This window comes from Cebus imitator, unplaced genomic scaffold (assembly GCF_001604975.1).
Source record: "Cebus imitator isolate Cc_AM_T3 unplaced genomic scaffold, Cebus_imitator-1.0 Scaffold90, whole genome shotgun sequence".
In the NCBI taxonomy this organism is placed as follows: domain Eukaryota; kingdom Metazoa; phylum Chordata; class Mammalia; order Primates; family Cebidae; genus Cebus; species Cebus imitator.
The window spans coordinates 3339834-3353362 of record NW_016107405.1 but is presented as its reverse complement, the minus strand read 5'-3'; the positions used below and the strand labels follow the sequence as shown (position 1 = coordinate 3353362).

At 36.1% G+C, this 13529-nt stretch overlaps 1 long non-coding RNA gene across 2 annotated transcripts in view; it reads left to right on the top strand.

Moving 5' to 3' along the window:
* Positions 1 to 418: 418 nt before the first annotated feature.
* The window catches only part of LOC119472223, a 100424-nt gene continuing 87313 nt past the window's right edge, over positions 419 to 13529 (top strand). For both annotated transcript variants that reach the window (XR_005201342.1, XR_005201341.1), the window contains exon 1: positions 419 to 558. This is a non-coding gene — a long non-coding RNA (uncharacterized LOC119472223). The remainder of the gene's footprint in view (positions 559 to 13529) is intronic.

Here is a 13529-nt window from a genome sequence, read left to right as displayed (position 1 = left end):
AGCTAACTTAATATAAATCTAACATTTGCTATCGCATTGAATAATTACTTTTTTCAGATCCCTTTGAAGATGAAAGGTTTTGTATTAAAATTTTTTATTACCCAGCTATCATGAAAAAACAAATCCCTACAATGTCTGTGCATTTCTTGTTTTAAAATACGCAAGTGATCTGTTGCCTATCTTTATAACAGTGGTTTCTGTTCCAAAGAGTCTTAATCTGGAAAATATATGACATAAACTTAAACAACTGAGAATATTTTAAAATGAGCTATTCAAAAAGACATGCCATTGATACTGTTCGATGTCATGGTAGTTTGTCCACTTAACAAAGAGAAAGGCAGTGTTATGTTGTGTATAGCTATGGTAACTTGGGCAGATGACTCACTCAAAGCCTTTGTTATACTATTTATGACTCACACTTAGTAATGCTCACCCAATTACCTTTCCTAGTATATCTTCATCATGTTAAAGTGTTTGAGAACTGCTTTGGAGATTCTATTAAGTCCAAATGAGCATTAAAAAGGAGAGAGAGAGAGGAAGAAGTATCTCTTGAGAAAGGTGAGTCCTTCCTATAAACTCTGGGTTTCATTATGGGCTTGCAAGCAGTACTAGAATCTGGTGTAATACATGATGACCAGATCTATTTTGTATTCAGGGAAGTCAATGAGCTCTCTAAGTGGCACGAAGCTAAGTACACCCACATAGTTTCTGAGTACATCAGTTCTTCAGTGTACATTAAACCTCTCCAGATTTATCCACAGAGGATGGCTGTTTGCCAGAATTCAGACTCTGTTCTGTTATGCAGTAGGCTGAGTATTCCCAGGTGCCAGTAGAGTTTTATGCCTAGTCCTCATTTAGTTTTTCTTAGGATTGCTTTGAAGTGTGAACAATCAAGTTGCAGCATGCTGCAAAGTTCTTTCCACATGAGCCCTTTATTTCACTTTCTATTACAGCTCTGAAGCCTTCTCAAAACATATTTATCTAAAACTATTACAATGCATTTGGGATAAATTTCTTATAAATACTTTGTACATAATTTTATTCTCTTCATTAATAAGATAAAAATATAAACAACCAATAGTATTCTTTCTCTACTACTCCTCTGCAAAAGTAGTATTTAGCAAGGCATTTGACTATTAATTATTAAAATTTACAAAATATTCTGTGGCTTGATACTTACAAGATGGGACCTGCAAACACCTTGTGTATAATCAGCATTGTGTATTATTTGGAATTCCTAACAAAGCTTCTAATACTTCTAATACTGATATGATAACCAACTTGTAGCACTAAATATCACCTTTTTGGAGAGGAAGTATCTATCATAGCTTCATATAAACCATGCTTAACATCCTTTTTCCTAACAACTATCATTTTCAGATATTCCAAACTAAATGCAGATTTTTTTGTTTCCAAGCTCTATTTCCTTTAAGATCAAAAGCTCTGACTTGAATTGTGTACACGGAGGCCAAAAAGCAGCCCAACACCCCAATACTCTTTCCAAAGACCACTCAGAGGTGACCAAAGACTCAGCATCTGTGGATAGCCATTTGAAAAGCCTAGTGGGGTGAAATAACCCCAGCAAAAAAAGGAAACAAGGGGCTTCCCCAGATGCTGGGTAATGAATGCATTTTTCAAATTTATAAAGAACTTGGCTTTCCCATTTAAAAGATGCTTTATGCCAGATACATTTCATCTTTTTAACCCTGGATTTTGTGTGTGTTTGCCAAAATGTCACAGTCTACGTGACTTTTAAATGGCCTAGTAAGTGGTGGAGACAGGGTGGTACTAGTGAGTTGGATAACTACATTAAAGGGTTGCACCTCTGTGTTATGCTCTTCCAATTTGCAGCTCTAACAAACTTTGACTTATGGTGCCAAGAGGGCCCTGTGTGGATGACTTCTGTTCCTTTCAGAACTTTTAATCCTTATTTTTAAATGTCACAATTCTAAATGATTTTTTCAGAATTAGCCCCAGAAAAACGGTTTCTGGGAAGACTGTGGCAGTGATCCTGAGCCCACTTGCACTTGTGGTTGATGGCACATTAAGCAATAATGCTGATAATGTGCAGCGATCAGTACCTATAGCATTTTCACCTGACCTCAAGATAAGGTTAATGCAGAAGATAAATAGAAGGGAAGCACACGCTCCACTTTTCCATCAGGCTGTTACATAAATAACAGATAAACATGCTTCTGTTCACACCACATCAGAGCGGAAGAAAATGCTGCCAACTTCAAGCCAACAACGACTTAAAAATGCTGTTGTCAAATCAATTTTTTACAGCAGACTGACCTGTTTGCAGACCATTTTTAATAGCAGAAGAAGAGTTTAGGACTTGGACTTGGAGTACACAAGTGATTTCCAAATGACATTTCAGATGTAAAATTTCAGTCTGCCAGCCTTTCTCTCCCTCTCGCCCCATCCACCCCCACATCCATATACATGCACACACGCCCCATCAACTTCCACTGACATTTCTTCATTACCATGAAAAAGCTCAGGCAGTCTTGGGGGATTTTGCAAAGCATCATTCCTCTTTTATACCCAGGCTCTCACTGATACCTCTACAAATGGTTTTCAAAATTTTATGCCCCAACAGGAGGTAGAGTTTGAGTTTTTAAAGTTGTAGAGACAGTGGCTTCTAAGTTTATTCCTTTGACTTCTCTGGTCATTATCACCCACCTAGTGTGTTCCCATCTCAGGAGCTAAAATGCCAAGTGACCTTTTTGGGTGAATGGTCACAAAAACTCATGGGCACATTTAATAGCAAGAAATGTGGGCTCAATAACATGGTGTGAGAAGATTGTCAGGAGTGTGTTCTTTTTTTTTTTTTTTTTTTTAATCCAAACACAGCCTCTGTAGATTTTTTTGAATGTTCAAGTTACACCTTCCTCTTCAAATGATAAAAGAATTCAGTGTGAAATTTGCTTTCATAAACTTTTGTGAAAGGTTCTGTCGTTCTCATATAATACTTCAGGAGTATATATAGAGAACACATTCAACTGTTTCCCTTGATGCCTTAATGATCGAATCAGAGGAAAGGGCTGTATGGGTTCGTTCTTATTTCTTACTCAATTCTGTCCTCTGTACCACATGAGCTTGGATTATATGGACACCACTTTCTTCAGTAAAAATAAAAGCATGGAGTTATTTTTATTGTAAAATGTAGTACCACGGCAGCCAGTAAAAGTGTTGTCCACAGAAATCTGCCATTGCAAAATCAGGAATTTTGTAAAATGACAGTACTATACTGAGAAGTTCAAGTGGCAAATAGGGATGGTGTTTTTTCAGTTCAACATCCAAATCTATTAGGCTGTGGGATAAGCATTTTGTTCAGAATATTTTTACTTGCTTTCAAGATATGAGAGGCCAGATCAGAACTACATGACATATATACATATATATGTATATATATTCATATATATGTATATAGATATATATGTATGTCATATATATATCTATGTCATGTCATATATATATCATGTCATATAGTCACGTCATATAGATGACTATATCTGTCGTCATATATACGACTATATATGTCATGTCATATATATGACTATATATCATGTCATATATATAGGTTTGGATGAGCTGAAAAAACATGTCATGTCATATATATGACATGACATATGACATATAGATATGACATGACATATACATGACATATAATCTCTATAGATATAATCTATATAGATTATATATATAATCTCTATAGATATAATCTCTATAATCTATATCTATATATAGATTATATCTATAGAGATTATATATAATCTATATCTATAGAGATTATATATATATAAAATCTATCTATATATATAATCTATATATATGTCATGTGGTTCTGACCTGGCCTCTCATATCTTGAAAATAAGTAAAAATATTCTGAACAAAATGTTTATCCCACAGCCTATTTGGATGCTGAACTGAAAAAACATGTCATATGTGTACATATATATGTGAGTCACATATATATACATTACATGACATATATATGACATGACATATATATAACCTACATTAGCCTAAAGCTGCCTCCTTTGATATTTTAGGTTCAGCCTAAAAGTTTCTCCATATGTAGCGAACTGATACCTAACTGGATATGTAATCCAACTAACCTGCTCTTATGTCAATCTCTGAATTTTGGCCAATTAAAGGTGGCCAACTGTTCAAACCATGTACAAATGCGGCAAATGCTGAGCCGTAACCAATCCACTGTTTCTGTACCTCACTTCCATTTTCTGTGCATCAATTTCCTACTTCTGTCCATAAATCTTCAACCATGTGGCTGCACTGGAGTCTCTCTGAGCCTATTCTGATTCAGGAGGCTGTCCAATTTATGAATCATTCTTTGCTCAATTAGACTCTTTTAAATTTAATTTAAGCTTTTTATTTTAACATTATATTGTGACAATATAAGCATTTCCATTAAAAGACCTTTTTCCCCTTGTAGGATGTATTAATGTCCAGTAAAATTTGGAGATATTGAAAAGTTAGCACATAGCCTTGTAACTATATTTATTGCTGAAAAGTCCTCTTGGCTGTTTTTAAATTATAGTATTTCAACCACACAAAAATTGGGGTTTTTTGCTATTTTATTTTATATTTTTGGCCTCATATGACTCAAGAACAGCTTCATTTTTAACCGTTAGCCCATGATGTTGGCTGGTGCCTTTAGGCAGTTCAGGGATAAAAATAAAATAACCAAGTTATTTTGTTTAGAAAAGCCACTTCTGCACATTTGCTGTATTTTTTTCAATAAATATTTCATAACTTTTGAAACATGGCCTTATCCTTTAGCACATATGGGAGGCAGCTGAATCTAAACCAAGTAGATATTCTAGAGCTCAGATTCCATTGCTCAGGACCCAGATCTACTTTTCTGAAGTAGCTCAATAAAGAGATAGGCATGGCAATCCCCTAATATCAGAAATTACTAATAGACATTTTAAATTAAAAAAAAATAAATTATTGTGTATTCTATATATCATGCTTCAGGGAAAGTCTGAAATGCTTCTGTTTGGCTGGCTGGGATATGTCTCTCAGTTTCCATTTCACTAAGCCATATTTCTAAATTATTGGACCAGCCCATCCACCTGGCAGTAAAGCACATCATTCTTATCTTTCTAGATTGCGCCAACATGGGAAGATAGTGGGCATGTACAGAAGATGTTTGTTTAAAAAAGAAAAAGAAAAAAGAAAAAAAATGTGTACGTGTGTGCATATATAAAAAGAGATAGACAAAGCAAATATAGTGAAATGTTAAATTTTAGTGTTTCTGACTAAAGAGTACACAGTGGTTATTTGTGCTATTCTTGCACTATTTCTGTAAGCTTGAAATTATTCCAAAATAAAGGTTAAAATATAAAAAAAATAAAAAATAAGAATGAGAATCAAAGCTCCAATAATAAAATGTGATTTCTGAAAGTATCAAAGAAAAATTGCACCAGCCAGAATTAAACAGAGAAAGAAGACTGTATTCAAGACTATTGCAAAACGGGTCAAGAATATTGCAATTGGAGAGACTAAACTCAACTTCATTGAGACAAGAAGGGAAGGTTTTTAAGCTTTGTGGCAATGTAGCAGAAAAGTACCTGGGGGGACGTTTGTCAATGTAATTAGGGCTTTTGTGTTTGCTAACTGGCAATTAGTTAGAAAAGTTAGCTTCCTGCTATCTTACAGAGAATGGGGATAGGGACCTTATCTTTCTTGATGATTCCATTTCAAAGGGATGGCTCTCAGGTCTTTGAGAAAGACTTCCTTAGGTAGTAAAACTGGCTAGAGGCTGAGAGAAGATTTACATCTCAAAGGGACAGAGAAAGAATTTGCAACTACAAACTTTCTAAAGTAAATATTCTAAGAAAAAGAATGTTCAGGGTCTTACAGGTAGGAAGAAATTTGTCTGAGGTGTAGTCAAGCCGAAGGGAATGTTAAGGCCTTCTTGGTCAGAAGTCAAATGTATTGCCTGTTTTGTAAAGATGGTAATAAGTTTGTCAAAAGCCATACTAATCTGGAGGGAAGAAAATCAAAGATCCAATAGCCAATCTTAAAAGATTTTCAAGTTTCTATCCATTCTTAGGTCCCTCAAACCCACAAGTTTCCTTCCTTTCTCTAGCAGGCTTAGATGTACAGGCGAAAGGTAGAACACAAGGAGTACTTTGAGATTTTGCTTGTTTCTGCTGTAACACTTGTTCATTTCAAATGGCAATTTCTGCTTATGTCTCTTGCAATCCCACCCTGTATGATGCTGACCTCACCTGTGCTAACACACAGGCAATTATAGCTTTATTATTCTTCACCAAAGATAATCAAGCTCTTTTGGTTTATATCCTCTCCCAGAGACCTGACACAAAGACACTCCGCAGAGCCTGAGCCAAAAAATATTTGGGAGTCAGCAGAGTCAGCACACTTAAAACTGTACATCTCTCAAGAGACACTTTGAACTAATATCCCTGAAAATCCATCAGCCCCCTTCCACTCTATCACCTCTAAATCTGAGGCCTCTGTTTCCTTTCTTGCAATGCAGTATTCAACTGCTTACAATTTTACTCGATCTACCAGCTCTACCGACAACTATATTAAAAAGCATCAAGTACCTTCAGCAACTTCATAACTACAGAGTTTGTTTTGATATTGTCACCCTTCGCCTTTGTACAGAATTCACCATCTGTTTAGCAACCAGTTTGCTTTGAGGCTTTTTCTCCCCCCTTGAATTCTATGATAATGTGCTTTTCTGATTCTCTTCCTGCTTCCCTAATTTTTTCTTTTCTATGTCTGTCATGGGCCCTACTTTCTAGGTTTATATCCTAAAGGTAGGAATACTCCAAGGATCTGTCTTCACCTTCCTCTGGTCTTGATCTACACCTTCTTGTTGAGTTCGTTTGTCCACTTCCATAGTTTCAAGTACAACCTTTCTGCTGATGACTGTAACTACCATTTTCATGCTGATGACTCAAACTGTCACTTCTATGATATTGGCAAGTCAAATGGTCTTCTGTTTCTGTCTTTCTTCCTCAGCTCTAGGCTAAACACTCTAGGTGTTTTTTAGACAGGGGAACTAAAATTCTGCTAACATTTCAAACTGAACATGTACAAAACTCAATTAGACCACCCCTCCACACCTGCCTCACACCTGCCTCACACCTCATATTCTCCAGTCTACATGTAACATTCTATTCAAGTTTCTCTGATAGGTCTTCATCTGTCCTTCTACTTTCATCCCAGCTGAACTGCTCCATCCCTGCCAGATGATTGTCCATGTTCCAATAGTAATGTGCGCTCTCCTTTCACACTCTTGATGTTTCTTCCATGGTGTTTCTTACACCCAGGTGTTGAAATGCTACAGCTTATTCCTGGTCCGGGAATGTAAGTTGCTTCCCAATTTCTCTTATTATAATTAATTTCTACTCAGCGCAACATTTTTCTTTGTGTTAAAGTTTATATATATATACACATGGCTATCTCTTTCACCAAATGAAAAATTCCTTGATAGCAGAGCATACATTCTACTCTTGTTACTATCCTCACAGTTGTCTTTCACAGAGTGTGTCTTCAGGGCAAGTGTTAAATGAAATAGTGCATTTTCCATAGGCAATTTGAATCTGTTCTGAATCCCTTATGAAGGCCTATGTAAGTTGTCTGTAGGTACTAGAGAGTTGAAAATTTAACACATCCACCAGATCTATTGATTGGGTGAGGTTTGGGAACTGATAACTACATTTCAGTACATTTTCTGATATTTTGAACTGTTTTTATTCTGCTGACAGTAGTAACTTAGTATTTCATGTTTCAGGTTGTAAACCTCCAAGAGAGAGAAGAGAAAAGCACTCTGCAATCTCTCCTGGTCAAAGGAAAATGCCCAGCATTTGAAGATTGGTCTTCAAAGCCCATTTAAAAGATGTATCCAATGTAACCAAAATGTATTCATAAATGCTTTACCCAGCTGGCTCTTAGTAAATTCAACTTTTCATTTAGAAATACGTGGCTAAAAAGAAAATTAGCAAAGTAATGTGACAGAAGTATCTCCTCTCAAATCTGAGCAAACCTGACCAACGTTCAAGGTGGTTTTGGAAGGTTTATTACAGCCTGATTGGACCATCACCACCCACTGGAAAACATGAGATGAATTACCATGGAATATTGTAATCTAAAGTGGCTCCCAAAGCCTCTACCATTGCCGGTGCAGGAAACTTGCCTCAAAAATAGCACATTTTAAGAGCCACAGATTTTCCTTCATTTTGGGAAAAATGTAGATATAAGTACCAGTTAATCTTAGAAGCTGATAATTATAATTCTTGCCCAAGTAAAAGTGCAGTACTAAACCAAATAATACTCTTCCTAAAGAAACAGGATGTAGTTAATAATAGCTTCTTTTTATTGAACACCCACCATGGGCCAGATGCTTTATCTACATTTGTGTTTATTTTTACAACAGCGCAGCAAAGTAAGTATAACTATCTCCATTTTATTTTTGTGGGAACTGAGGCTTATATAGCAAACTAATGGGTAGACAATAAATCTGAACGTGAACTCAGTCAGGTTTTCCTGACTCCAGATTTTTTGCCTTTTCAAATCTATTTTGCTGTCTTAATGATAATTCATCAAGGCACTAAAGGATTATTTTCAAGATAATATGTGAACCTGCTGCTGTCATTTAAAGCTCTCCAATTCTTATAGATGTAAAATGGAGATATATCCAAAAAAGGTTTAGAAAAAATGACACACTAGGAAGTATCAAAGATAGGATAACTGACTTGTTCTTCTTGGACTTTGTAAGATACCAGTATTGGTTAGGATGAACTCAGGACAAGTCCAGCCTATGAGAGCCAGGAAACAATGGTCAAATTTATTTACTTAACACTGTTACCACTCTCTGAAAACCTGGAGAGGTCAATGCTATGGTAGGCTTGCCCAGGCCTTTTACCCCTTTCTGTGTATCTCAAACAGCCCCTGGCTCCTTGAAAGCAACATGTGATTGACTTTTGGAATATTATTTAGAGAAAGGTCTGAAAACAATGTGCTGCTAACTTACCCAGTCCCGTTATCCCCCAGGAGTTCATAAAACCACTAGATTACAGTTTAACATATGGCCACCAGGTGTGACAATATTTTTTCATAGCCCTTTCTTCCTGGGTGACTACTCCTTCCTTATGACTCCCTCTCTGCAAGAGAGATCATCCCTCTGGCTCTTGTCATTCTTTCCCTTGATTGTCCTTTCAAGATCTCCTGTGATCACCTATGGCATTCCGATTCATGATCCACATTCTCACATGGAAATCAAAACTTGGCAACTTTTAGAATTATTTTTTTGCAGATAAACTAACTTGACTTACCACACACCAGACATCCCAAATGTTGAAATTAGCTTATTCTGGATTTGAGTTTGCCCAATGTCTCATGGACTTACGACACTGGAAGATCAAAAATTGATCTCTCCAAAGCAAGTCCTGTGAAAGTGATTGTCTACCACCTACGTTAACTTCAACAAGTATTTTTTTTTCTTTTTTGGCCCAGGCACTTTCTCTGTCTCCAGCCCTCATATACTGTAGCATAATTTTTCTTAAGCTATTAATATATTTGATAGATTAATAATTTTCATTTATTAAAAATTATTTCCTGGTATGTTTTAATCACTACCAGAATTTATTCATTTCATTTTTCAGTTTTTATAGATTCCAAATTCCTCAAACTCCTCACCCTTTTTTCTTTTTCCTTTGGCTAATTAAAGATTTCATAAAAGCTATAAGATAATTTGTGACTTGGATTAAAATGATTAATAAGTCCTCTATTATTGCAGGAATTATAAATTTTGGCTTGGAAAAGTAAAAAATATTCTTAGAAAAGAAAAAAGTATAGAATACAAGGAAAACAATGATTAAAATGATTGCATGGATTAATAATGCTTTTAAATTAGGAAGACAGGGTGGGGAGAGTTTCCAACATCATTTAGCGGAATTAAAACTAAAATATTTACAGTCATAGAAGCAGTGACATCAGTTTATCTGGATTTCTAGCTAAATTTCAGAAAGGGTCAAAAAGGTAAATAGGTGTCCAGTAGTGAAGAGTTCCTTAAATCAACTCTTAGATCAGAAGCACCAGATCACCATCCAAATTTGTTAAAACTTGTGAGTGCTCACAGTTTATAAAGTGTTTTTCACAGCGCCTACAGAACATGAGGCAAGAGCAAATCCTGTTCCCATCTCTCTTACCCTTCATACTTCCTGCTGTGCATGAGTGTGTGCGTGTGCGTGTGTGTGTGTGTGTGTGTGTGTGTGTCAGGGGAGCGGGCATTTCTCACTATCCCAGTAGGTGGAGAGCCTTTCTTTAGTTTCTTGATTTTGTTTTGTTTAGTTTGCCCTAGAAATTCAATTTCCACCTCAATATTGTATAGTTTCCACAGGCAATAAAACTCTCCTTCAAGGAATAAGCATCCTTTGAGAGTGTGAAGCTATAGAACATAGATCAACAATCATGCACACATAAAACACCCTCAGAAATGATGTAACTTTTAAGGAAATATTGTAAATAGAAAGATATGACTTTATTAAAGAGTACTGGAAGTACTCATTTTTCAGAAATTTAGCTCTCCATAATTCTTTTATTTCTTTCACAAATTGGATAATTAATGTGAGTTAGTCAAAATCCTCTATGGTTACAATCTCTGTGATTCTTTAATATTATAACTCTATGGGCTCATTTCTCATTTTCTTCCATACCTCATTTAAGGCTTGAAGTCAGTGGGAATTACCTCAGGCAAGATGAATTAGAGACTATCTGCCTAATCACTTAAGGCAGACTGTCAATTTTTAGAAATTATTAAATACATCTACACCATCATATGAAAATGTGGGTTTTCATAAAAATCCACATTTTTATATTTCTAATACAGATAGGAAAATTCATTTTAAAAACTTAAAGTCTCATAGGATCATAGAATTTTGAAACTGTGAGAGTTTTACAGACTACTTATTACTCATTTATTCAAAAAATGTTATGAGAATTTTGTGGGCCAAAAACATAACCTCTTTGTCAAATTATTTAAACTTTCCAGGCCTCAGTTTCTCGGTTGGTTGGATGAGAAAGGTGAAAAGGATGACATCTCATGCAACTCCAAGCTGTAATATTCCACAGTTCCGGGCTGGTAACTTGTCAAAAGTTACCTAGCTAATTAATGGCACAGCCAAGGCTACACTCCAGAAGCTGGAATTTTCCTGGTTACTCCTTTCCTGTCCTTTGGATTATAATACACTAAGCTTCTAAATTAAAAATAATAATTTTTTAATTCTAAAAATGCTGTTCTATATTTATAAAAGGTCATGTCCAGCTCTGTAACTTAGCTTGAATAGTTAATGTCTGAGCTATATTAATTAAATGGCAAATATTGCATATTACGTCTAAAAATTCAAAAGCTAAACTAAGTTAAGCTATGTACAATTCATATTTTCCCTATTTGTTTTGCAAACGACATTTAGATATCACTTATACATCCCAACCCTTCAAGTACAAATCTAGTAGAGTGTGAGGCTTTTAGACATCTCAGGGTGTTTCTGGGCTGAGGTCAGGGGACACTTTGCAGGCTGGCATATTGAAGCCCTGTTTTATATTGCTACCAAATTGAAAACTTGTTAGTGAACATGAGACACAACCTTGAAAGTAGAAACTGTCTTCAATGCAGCCTGAGCCATATGCCATCCAACTTGTCTTATGGGCAATAGTAGGTCTCCTTTTCTCTGAGTACGTAGGGAGGAACATCAGGTCTCTTATGGTACCAGCCTGCCATGCCCAGAGCTGCCTTCTTCAAGTGCCTCATTCGGTCTCCAAGTTGACCGAATGAGGCACTTTACTAATATTGACAGCAGAGGGACAGACACATATGGAGACAGTCAGCAGTTCAACCACTGCATTCTAAGAATAATTCTTCCTATCAGCGTCATTCTATTCCATACAAACACCTCTCAAACTCATGATACACTTATATTTACAGCAGTGTGTCATAGTGGTTAGGGTTTAGCCTCTTGGGGTGAACTGCCTCTGCTTAAATTCTGAATCAGTCACTAGTTGAGTGTCCTTGGAAGCAAATTGCATGACCTTCTGGGAAATTCATCTCTGCATATGCAAAATTGTGATATTTGAATCCACCTCACAGGGCTGTTGTAAAGATTAAAGGATTTAGTTTTTGTACGCTGTTTAGAACAGGCTTTGTTAGCTTTTATTATTAATGTTTTCTATATTGAATATTTTTCTATTGTTCCAGTTACCAGTGCTGTCATCCTTACATGCTCTCACATCTAAAACTTAACATGTCTTTGCAGTTCCACCTCAACAATATCTTGTTAATGCAGCCTTTTCTTTATACTCCAGCTGTCTTGTATAGTTCTCACTATCTGTATCACTCTAGTGGAATTTATTATATACTACACTCCTTTGTATTGCTCACTGCTCATTCTTTTCTTTCATGTTTTCATTGTTTGGTTTCCCCTTGAGATCTTTTCTTATCCTACTTTTTATTCTTTTCTGCACTTAATATTGACAGTGTGTGGTGTATAATTATATGTAATCAATATTTATCAACCAGAGTTCTGTTTTTTATTTATTCAACACATTATGAGTACCTATTGCATAATAGGCATCAGGTAAAATAACTGCAATACACCATGACAAAAACTACAATTAAATCATGAGGAATTATATTGGCAGAAAGGAAGCAGCCATAACTCTGCTTGCAAGAGCCAGAAAAAGCATTGCAAAGTATATTCTTTAATGGGATATTTATTTAAAAAGTAGGCATAATATTTAAATAAGTCAACCTTAGGCTGATTCAAAGTGGGTAGCAAAATAAAATTAGAATACAGGTCTCCCTTATTATTTTCTGGGATTCTGTTGTAGAAGACTTGAACTTATATGAGTTAAGGACTATGTGTGACTTTTTTTTTTTTTTTTTTGAGACGGAGTTTCGCTCTTGTTGCCCAGGCTGGAGTGCAATGGCGCGATCTCGGCTCACCGCAACCTCCGCCTCCTGGGTTCAGGCAATTCTCCTGCCTCAGCCTCCTGAGTAGCTGGGACTACAGACACGCGCCACCATGCCCAGCTAATTTTTTTGTATTTTTAGTTGAGATGGGGTTTCACCATGTTGACCAGGATGGTCTCGATCTCTTGACCTTGTGATCCACCCGCCTCGGCCTCCCAAAGTGCTGGGATTACAGGCTTGAGCCACCGCGCCCGGCTATGTGTGACTTTTTGTCACAGGTAGTAGAAAAGTATCCTAGGAAAGTTGCTAGAATATTATAAGCACTAAATAATCGTATCAAAATCTAGAATCTAAAGTTAATTTGCCTATCTGAAGCATACGACAATTTTCTTCTTTTTAATTGTTATTGGCATTCTGAGATTCTACTGGGACTTTGCTCACATTAAGATCTCTCTCTCTCTCTCTATCTCTTTGTTACAAGATTAAATATATACAGCTGCATGCTCATGACATATTAGTGGGCTGACAACAGAATCAGTGCAGAAATGGAGACCAA